Source organism: Silene latifolia, chromosome Y (genome assembly GCF_048544455.1).
Source record: "Silene latifolia isolate original U9 population chromosome Y, ASM4854445v1, whole genome shotgun sequence".
Classification (NCBI taxonomy): domain Eukaryota; kingdom Viridiplantae; phylum Streptophyta; class Magnoliopsida; order Caryophyllales; family Caryophyllaceae; genus Silene; species Silene latifolia.
Window position 1 is genome coordinate 188,263,863 of NC_133538.1, and position 11,210 is coordinate 188,275,072.

Consider the following 11,210-nt stretch of genomic DNA (forward strand, 5'->3'; position numbering starts at 1 on the left):
TTTAAAACCATAACCGTCTCAACTTACGGAGATCTTAAAACAATTTCATTCCATTTAATTGTTATCTACTCATTTATTTTATAACTTTTGTCAAATAATTCTGATATTAGTTTTACCCATGTCTAACACCCATTTTTGGCATGGTTACACATGGTACCTCTCATTTTAAGTTTCTACATATGGTACCCTTGTGTTTATCTTTTTTCCCAGAATATCCTTTTGCAAAACTTCTGTCATAACGTCGTTGCTCTTATGACTTGTGACGCCTTTTTTTGTTATCTAATACACTAACACTTTATCACCTAACGCCTAAATATTTATTTTATATAATATACTAACAATTAATGCCTAAATAACAAAACCACCCATTATCATCATCTTCTTAAAAATACTCCCAAAAGGCATCACAAGTCATTAAAGTAACGATGTTTTGACGAAAGTTTGCCAAAGGGTATTCTGGGAAAAAAAGATAAACACATGGGTACCATATGTAGAAAATTAAAAGGGTTATTTCACGGGAATAATCCATCCTAAGCCGCATCTTCTCATATTAATCCATCCCAGTGTTTAATCGAGAAAAATCTCATCTTTGACGTCATTTAACTTGTAATAAACTAAGCCCATTTTTAACCTGATATTACCAGTTTCTAAACAAGTGACTTTTTGGATCCCATTCTTCCTTCTAATTTTTACTTCCTTTCTTTCTAAATCTTCTGACATTTTCCTAATTACACAAATTAGGACTTCTTCACCATTTTTCCAGATCAAGCCCTCGTTATCATCCATCTCCAGTCAAATGATAACCCCAACCTCCATCAAAATTAGAACTTCTTCACCATTTTTCCAGATCAAACCCTCATTATCATCAACCTCCATTAAAATGTTAACCCCAACCTCAACCCCATCACTTTCTCTGTCTCTCCTATCTCCTCCCCATCCTGCTCACAACCAATGCTTTCATCCATCTCCATTATAATGTTTTGATGACATACGTTTGATGAAAACCCATGTGCAAGATCTAAAAGAAAACCCCAAATCAACAATACCCAACTTTTAATCTTCATCATTTTCATTGATTAATTGATTAATACCCAACTTGTAGTCTTCATCATTTTCATTGATTAATTGTTCTCTGGTTATGGGCTTTATGAGGATTCAAGATTTTTGAGCTAAAGAAAGGAACATTTGCAAAGCATACTTGTCAAAATTCTGATGCCTAAAGATTGCTTAGAATGTTTGTGGAAAGTTTGAAAGTACTGGTACTAGCCTACTATCATGACGGCAGAAAATTTGATGTTACAGTAATATCTTGTTGATTAGCTGCTCTTTTGATGACTTGTTAGTAATGGCAAAATTTGTGGAATGAAGGGGATGAAGGGAAGAAAAGGGATTAAGGTTATTATTGTTTTAATTGTTGGGTTATTGATTTTATTGATTTTATATTTTTTTTTAAGTATGACCCGATAAACAAGTAGTAGGTTACCCGGTGCATTGTGAGATAAATGATGTCAAAGATGAGATTTTTCTCGGTTAAACAATAAGATGGATTAATATGAGAAGAGGGGGCTTAGAATGGATTATTCCCATGAAATAACCCAAATTAAAATGAGTGATACCATGTGTAATATGCCAACATTCAAGGGCACTGTAACACCCCTACTTACCAAGGAGCCTTAACAAGACCTTCCCTACTAAATAAGGGCGTTACCATCTCGGTTGCCCAAGATGAAGTACATCAAATTGGCAATAAAAGAACTATTAAAGCTTCGTTAATCTAAACTCATCAAACTGTTAAAAAGTCCAAACCATAAAACTAGCTACAGCAGAAAGTACAACAAGCTAAAAAAAGAACTGTATGAACTAAGTGATCACAACGGCGACTCGCTCCCTCCATGAATACCAACTAAGCTCCCAGATATCAACACACCTGATAAGACTATCTGCTCACCATTTATCGGCAATATCAAATAGATCACCGTAGACACACAACAAGAAGAAATACCCAAAACACACACATACACACACACACATACATAGTCAGTCAACTATTCAATCAATTCATGGTTAACATTAAATAATAAGCCAACTGAGTTATTACCTATACAATCATCATCCTCCAGTTTCGAGAATGAGTGTCCGAACCGCAGCCCGAAGACGACCACACACCGCGGTGAGTAGCCCTGCCAGGTTACCCATTATAACAGGTAACTCACCCCTGCCAATGGTAGACCGCAGCCCTGCCACCTAAAGTGCCGCTCATCACAACGAGCAAAACCAGATCGTCAATGTGCACATCCCCCTTGTGATGGGAGCCACAAGAGGCGAACATGAGGGTGAAGACCATCTCCCGACAATGGCTTCACAATCAATACTAGCAATACCAATAATAATACGATACCTATAACATCACCATGATACTTTATCAATGATAATCACAAAATTACTACACCTCTCACAATTAACCATATAGAAGGACTGAGTTGGGAAACCCTACCTTTAGTGATTCCATAGCAATAACAACCACCACGTCAAAGTTAGCAAGTATTAACACCGTCGCCTACAACAATCAATTATGCCTCATTACTATACTAATAGAGTTCAATAAACCGATTCACAAGAATTCACAAACTTACCACATGGACACCTAGACTCTGACGATGAGAAAGGGCTGATACATAAATTCGCGCCTCTGCTATGCCCTTCCGGGAACAAGGTTCATGGTGAGAGTTAAAGAGGTAGTGAGAAGTGAAGGAAATAAGGTGAGAAGTCTGATTTTTAGGTTTAGAAAAAGAAATGAAATGATTTAAGTCGCAACTTCCGCGGAACATTATAACACGCTGACGCTAGGCCACTCGGTCGAGTACTAAACATACTCGACCGAGAACACTCCACTCGGTCGAGTGCCACAGACACTCGGCCAAGTTACCCTTACTAGGTTGAGTTCACAGTCTTTAATACAATCTAACTTCCTCTCCATCCTACTAAAGGTCCAGGAGGTCAAGGGTCGGTCAACGGGTCCCTAAAAGGACGGGTATTACATTTTTCCCCCTTAAAAGGAACTTAATCCCCAAAGTTTGTCCCACATGCCAACAAAACAAAAAGGGTAATTCTAAGAGACACGTAACACCTAATGCTCAGGGTATGTAAAGCTTAGCACCATATAAACCACAACAACGTCTATAAAGGGAATCATGCCACAACTCGTGCAACCCATGCCACAACCATAACCATCATGACTCCAACTACTCATTGTATGAACACCACTGTTACATCACCCATATTACGAGCACAATTACATAATCAACCATCACATATTATACGCCACAACCATCTTTTCTACTAAAACAATAGTAAGACTCAATGCAACTACCGAACTTTTACAGAATTTTAATGCCGCGATATTATGTACCCCTCTTTAAAGGAACTTCGTCCCCGAAGTTCACCTCCAAGACGGGTTAATATGTTGAAGTAATGCAGTTCATTAAATAATAAATTCAACGTGTCATTGCAAGAGCACAAGTTTAATCACACGTAGAGTACCAACACGAATCGATGCAACCACGATTAGTATATGAATGCAATTATTACCGTCAACCTGACATTAGTCCAACTATGTGTGTAAGGAATAAATGATAATAAATCAGAATGCAACAAATAACACTCATGACGCCAATATATATATATATATATATATATATATATATATATATATATATATATATATACTCCTACTTACATGAGCCTAGATCCTTGCTTTTCTATTAATCTCTAATTCGGATCTTCCTCCCCAATCTGATATTATCGTGCCGGTATAGACCGAAATTCTATTATGGTCCAATTTCGATCGGTAATAAATACCGGGGCTTTGCAATATTTGATTGATCACAATTCTGTATATTCCATTTACTAGAAAAGTTCCCAGGGAATTCATTAAAGGGATTTTTCTAATCAAAATTGTTTGTTATTGCATCTCCTGGTCGATTTTCCAAATTAATCCTTCGGATACATTAATTCAGAAGAATATGTAAGTGATTTATACACAGCATCCTTTTCTTTTATCATGGGTTCTACCAATTGATATGTTTCCACAATTAATTGAAATTCAATTTCTTGATCTGTATCTTCGATTTTTGGAAACTTATAAAACTGTTCTAGTAAGCCCTGATCAATGAACTGACAAAATCCTTAAAATTGTATCTGATTAAACCCTGGTATTGTAGACATCAGTTCATTTCCCTCTCGTAATTTAACCTAATTCCTCATTTGTTTAAAAATCCCACTTTTTGATCATTCTTTAGTGAATAATAAAGATCGATGTAGCTCAGATGGGACTTAGGCCCTGTTCTTTCTGGCTTTTTAGAACTGAACTGAACTGAATGGAGCTGAGCTGAACTGAACTGAGCTGAACTAAACTGAATGGAGCTGAGCTGGACTGAACTGAACTGAATGAAGCTGAGCTGAACTGAACTGAACTCAATAAAGCTGAATTGAGCTGAACTAAACTGAAATAATCATATTATTTTTAATAATATTAATAATAATAATATTTATTATTATTGTTATTATCAACTATAATAATACTAATATTCATAGTGTAATACTATTTATACTAATACTAAAAATTTTAAGAAAAAAATTATAATATTATATATGAATAATCATAAATTATAATAATGAAAAAATAGTAATATTTTACTAATAATATTCTTAATAACAATAATAATTAATAATGTCAGTATTAAGAATGATATTAGTAAAAATAGTTGTTTCGAATAAAAACACTCAAGTAAGAGTTGCCCGAATCCGGGTCGGGTCAACGCGCTCCTCTCAGACGATGGCACCTCGAACCTATGCTTGCTCTCTCCGGGTGGATCTTTTACGCGTAACAAATAGGACCTCGAAGGGTTCGCAATAGGTCCTTCTCTGATGCCTTACGGTACTGGTGGATAGTTGAGACCTTGCTTGAAGCTAAGGTTTCCATGCCCTCTCATAGTAGCTCAAGTAGTCTTACTTCTAGAGAGAGGAAGTTGTTGGTGAGAAGTATTTTACCATTGATTGGTCAATAATGAGGTATTTATAGGTTTCTATGTGTACCTCAAATGATGGCTTGGAAAGCTTGGTTACCATATTCGCTATGAATACGCCTTACCGATTCGCGATTCGCTTATAGAAAATGTGTTATATGTATTTTTAGTAATCAATTTGATAGAATTCGCTTTTAACGATTCGTGATTCGTAGGGTATCAAGCGAATCCGTAACCATGTTTGCAAGTGTGTCGACTGGTATGACCCCGTATTGGCTAGTGGGTCAAGTCGGTTGAGCGTGCCCCATCAATAATATTAATAATAAATGTTATTAATTTTAATAATAATACCAATAATAATTATAATAACAACAAGAACAACAACAACAACAACAACAATAATAATAATAATATTAACATTAATAACATTATTATTCACAACAACAACAACAACAACATTAACATTAATAACTTTATTATTCATTTTAATAATAATATTCATAATAATAATAGTAATTATAATAAATAAATTATTAATAACATTTTTATTAAAAATATTATTAAATATAATAATAATAATAAAGAATAATAATATTAAAAAAAATAGTATTATTGATAACAAAATTAATAATAACTATTAAATTTAAGATGAGTAAAGTCAAAAATGAAATTTGAACTTAATGGAGTGAATCGAATCGAATCGAACTAAATGGAATCGAAATTTGAATCGAAATGAATGGAGTGAATCGGATGAATGGAGTGAATCGAATCAACTGAGCTGAATCTGAATCAATAGAGCTGAGCTGAACTGCAATGGGCTGAAAATAAGCCAGAAAGAACAGGGCCTTATATTCTGTTTACTAAATCACATAAAATTTTACACATACATTCCATATATACGGAATGTATTAAATACGTATCAAAGGAGGAATAGATAAAATTTGCTATTCATACTCAAATTTAAATTTTCAACGGATACAAGAGTAAAGAGGTTGATAAAACATTCTGTTTAAAATAATTATGTTGCCTAATTCGATTTCTTTAATTCAACTCCATTTATACCATTATTATAATTATAATATAACTCTGATTGGTTAAAGAGATGACAGGAATTGATCCCTTTACTGAGATAAGAATAATCAGAAACAATATAGAGTTTTTTTTTACTTATTACTTAATAGGTTTTTTTTAACAAAAACCTATTTGCAGAGACAAGATCTAATTTAGTACTATTTCGTAAAAATTTTAATCTTAATTCATAATATAGGCTTATTTATATCATATATAAGATACGCTATGTGTAATTTCTTTTATGGTTCTGTGGTTTACATAGAGGCATAATTGTTTGCTATAAGCGAAATTGAGAAAAAGAATGCATATTTTTTTGAAAATACACAATAATAATTATTAGTTACTGCTTAGATTTTCTTATATCATTAAGGAAATATGATTTGAAGTCAGAATCCAAGACTCATTCATGACTTCCAAAATAGTGAATGGTTCCAATTTCTTATGACTTTTTTACTTTTTTGAAAGTCCATATTTTTTGGAAGTATGGAAAACAAGCATTTGGTTAGTAGGAAGGGAATTAAGGAAATGGGATTCAAAACTCAAGTACAATACAAAAGGAAATATTTTCATATATATCTTGTTTTGGCGGCATGGCCGAGTGGTAAGGCGGAGGACTTGAAATCCTTTATTCCTCAATTCAAATCCGGTTGTCGTCTGATTCTAAAAAAATTCTAAATATCCTAATCCCTTAAGGTATAACACCCCACATTAATTGAAGAGGTCTAGTGATAGGCTTAAATGACTAGTGCTTAAAGGGATTGAATATACTACTCATATCAACAAAGTGCACTTTCTCTTATGGTCATCCATGCAAAAGAACTCTACGGTTAAGCGTGCTTAGCTGGAAGTAGTCTTAGGATGGGTTACTTCCTGGGAAGGTTCCTGGGATGCACATGAGTGAGGACAAAATGCGCTATAAAGGACTCGTGTTGATACGTGGGCCATGTACACAGTCTAGTGACCTATCATAAGTAAACGTTCCTGACCCGGTTTGGGTTGGGGTATTACAAGTGGTATGAGAGCAACCCTGCGACCGTGTGGTGATGGGAAGTAGTTGTTATACGCTACTGGAAGCAGTTGTTATACGCTCTATTCTGATCACTCACCTAGCGGGGGAGAATTTTGGGTATGCGGTTATGCTCCCAGGCGCAACAAGGACGTTGCGTTCTTGAAGTGGGAGTGATTGTAATACCCCACGTTAATTGAAGAGGTCCAGTGATAGGCTTAAATGACTAGTGCTTAAAGGAGTTGAATGTACTACTCATATCAACAAAGTGCACTTTCTTTTATGGTCATCCATGTAAAAGAACTCCACGGTTAAGCGTGCTTAGTTGGGAGTAGTCTTAGGATGGGTGACCTCCTGGGAAGGTTCTTGGGATGCGCATGAGTAAGGACAAATTGCGCTATAAAGGACCAGTGTTGATCTGTGGGCCATATACACAGCGTGGTGAGCTATTATAAGTAACCGTTTCCGACCCGGTTTGGGTTGGGGTGTTACATAGGGTCTTTTGATACATAGTTGATTTTAAGCATCTAATTCTAAGCATCTAGTGGGCTCTAAAGCATTGTATATCGAATTCAAGGAACTTTTTTATTAAATAATAAGCATTAGGAGTGTAAGGGCTATCAAAACGTCTCTATTCCCTTGCACTCCTATTGGAGCCACTTCGGTGTGAGGTGATATACTAACTAAATTAGTAATGGCAGAAAAGCGAGATATAATTTGTATACAAACTAAAAAATATATCTTAGTACTTAGGTACTCAATTATTACAAAACCTCTTTTCAGTAACTGGATAAAAATTATGTAACATATTTTTATATGTACGTGAATTTTTTTCGGTTGGTTCATTTGATTAAGAAATATTTCTAATTTTTTTTGACTCTGTACCTTGATTTCACTATTATTAGTAAACAATAATTAAATAATTCCTTTATATTCATAGAAATAGGGGACAAAATTCACATGGATATTGTAAGTCTCGCTTGGGCTGCTTTAATTGTAGTCTTTACATTTTTCTCTTTCACTTGTAGTATCGGAAAGAAGTGGACTCTAGAAATACTCATTAACTTAGCTAATTTTAACTAATTGAGTTTTTAGTTGGGGAATCAAACCTTATAAGTTATTTTGTAGATCACTCCATAAAGTATTTTTAAAGATACTAATGTTAATCAAACAGATATTTTTTAAATGCCGATGTTTCTTTCTTTGATTCTTTTCCTAGTATTTTTTTTATTTGAAATATAAGAATTTGAGCAGTAAAGTAAAAGTCAGAGTTGCCTTTCGCTTATTTTAGATTGATCAGAATCACTATCAATAAAAATTGATCAAATAGATGTAGCAAAACAATAGAATTAGGATCAATATGTACATAACATATATAGTATGCAATATAGATTAGTCAATATTAAAAATTTAAAATCTGTAGTATATTACAACTTTTTTATCCATGACAAAAAAAACTAAAAATATAATATATAATAATAACTAAAAAATCGTAAAAATAGTATGGTAGAAAGAAATAAAATTTTCTTTCTACCATACTACTACCAAATCGAATCAAATACAGATGATTCTAGCCTGGGATAAAGAACGAAGAAGTCAATTTTCAGTCAAACTAATAATTTTGGCTGACCGTTTTTACATAAATGATAAGTAGAAAAGCAGTAGGAACTAGAATGAGAGGGCAGTAGCAAGAAATGCATATTTACTTCCATAATTTCATCGTTTTTTTAGTTGCCCTTGGGATTTAATCCCCAAGAGATGATTAAAATGTCACCTGTAAATTTATATAGAATATATGTATTCCATTTTGATTGATATTGAATAGGATTAATATCATGAGTAACACTATATGAACTATCATATCAATTCGTCGTCGTAAATTGAATAGTATAACATAGGATAATCTTTTATCCATACCGAAGAAAAATATATTATAGAATTCCTGATCGAATCAAGATATCATTCTTTTAAAATATTTTATTTGTACAATCAATCGTCTAACGAAGGCTGACCACGTTTCTTTTTCTTTTAAACTTCCATTGGTTACAAAAAAATATATATGAAAAACAGACTATAAGAGGTTAAGTTCTAAAATACTTTTTTTTTTGTCATTTTTTTAAAATTTTGCTCTTTTATTTTTTATAGAACTTAAATTCTAGTCTAAATTGAGTTTTTATTATTATTACATTATATGGGGTCTAAAAAGAAACATGAGATACTTGTTTGATCTTTGGTTATTGGATACGTCGGGAATGATGGGGCTCGAACCCACAACTTCTGCCTTGACAGGGTGATGGTCTAACTAATTGAACTACAATCCCAAGGAACTAAGGTATACGATATCCTTTTTTATGATTTGAGTCAAATCATTTAGAGTTCGAATTTTTGTCTTGTAATATAGAAGGGAGTTATTAGTGATATACGGATCTCTGTATGAATATGTACTCGAGTGAGAACAACACGAATTACTAGTTAATTTTTTAATGATCTAGATCATTATATAAATTTCCCGTAACAAATGAAAAACTGAAAAATCGACTCTTTTATTCCGCATGTCGGCCGTTTTGGGAGGACAAATATGTTCATCGAAATAGTGGATGAGAGAGCTTTTGGGCCGAGCTGGATTTGAATAAGCGTAGACATATTACCAACAAATTATAGTCCGTCCCCATTAACCACTCGGGCATCGACCCAGGAAGAATCTATTCAATTATAGGTTTATTGATTAGGCTTATTGATAATCCACGAGCAACTTCCTTTCGTAGGACCCTACCTCTAGGGGAAGTCGAATCTCCGGTGCCTTCTTGAAAGAGAAATATCCTGAACCTCTAGACGATGGGGGCATACGTACCCAACTGCTATCATACTATGTTCGTAGTATGAACAGTTTTTTGAAATTGTCAATATAATCGAATCAAATATATATGTTATTATTAAAATTTAAATAACAATAATTAGATTCAAGGGGTCTTTCCATCTTACATGATTACATCCTTTTTTTTTCATTTCATTTTTTTAATAGTTCATTCAACCAATTCGATATTAAATATATAAACTAGAAAACTATAAAAAAATCCGTTCTAATTTTTTTTATTCTTAATATAAAAGATTAAATTTATTAAATTAGCGGAGGAAATCTAAATAATAGATAATTCAAAGGATCCATTTAGGACGTGCTTTAGCTACTCAAAAAAAGGAGGTTTAAGGTAAAACAAACCCCATATATCGCATTTAGAAACGAGTGGCTAGCTGCCTACTTATGTATAGTATATGTATGTTGTATAATATAGAATATAATAAGTTAATTAAATATATTTGATATGTATATGATATTTTTTATTTCTATTATAGAATAGATATAAGTAGTGACTCCGCCAAAAATTAACTATATATAAAATTTAATATATATTTTTTATATATATAAAGGGCCTTTTCAACTCAGTAGGAGAGTAACGCCATGGTAAGGCGTAAGTCATGTTGGAGTTAGTGTCCTCCACAATAATGCGTTTTCATAATAAATCTCATTAAAGGAATATCATCAGATATTTAATTATTTTATCCTCGTAAGTTGATTAAAGTAAATCGATAACGGTTGGCTGACTAGAGTTTGACGTTATTGTCGTGAGACGGCGCTGATCAACTAACCCCTTTCGGTCACACCTAAAGAAACGAACCCCAATTGACAGCTAATTAATTGTATGAGGTACAATTTATTTAGTCCCTTGATTTGTAGACTAAAAGGTTAGTCGATTATTTTAGAGATATTTCGAGTTGCGAACTCGAGGCACGACAGTTATTATTTAATTATGCGATAATTGAATAATAAATTATGGGAGACGGGTTTTAGTTAATTAATTGTTAATTCACTAAAATTGTACTAATTGATTAATGTGATTAATATTAGTACATAAAGTACACGTATATTTACGGAGTGATTTGGACGAATTTAATTGGAAGCATTTAAACATGAAACGATGTTTAAATAAAATTTACACGTATTTGTGCGACAAATATAAGAACCAAAATGGACCAGTAAATGGGACATTGGACCGTGTAAATGAGTTTAGTGGATGATTATAATCATTTCACTTTTACTTGTATTTCTTCCA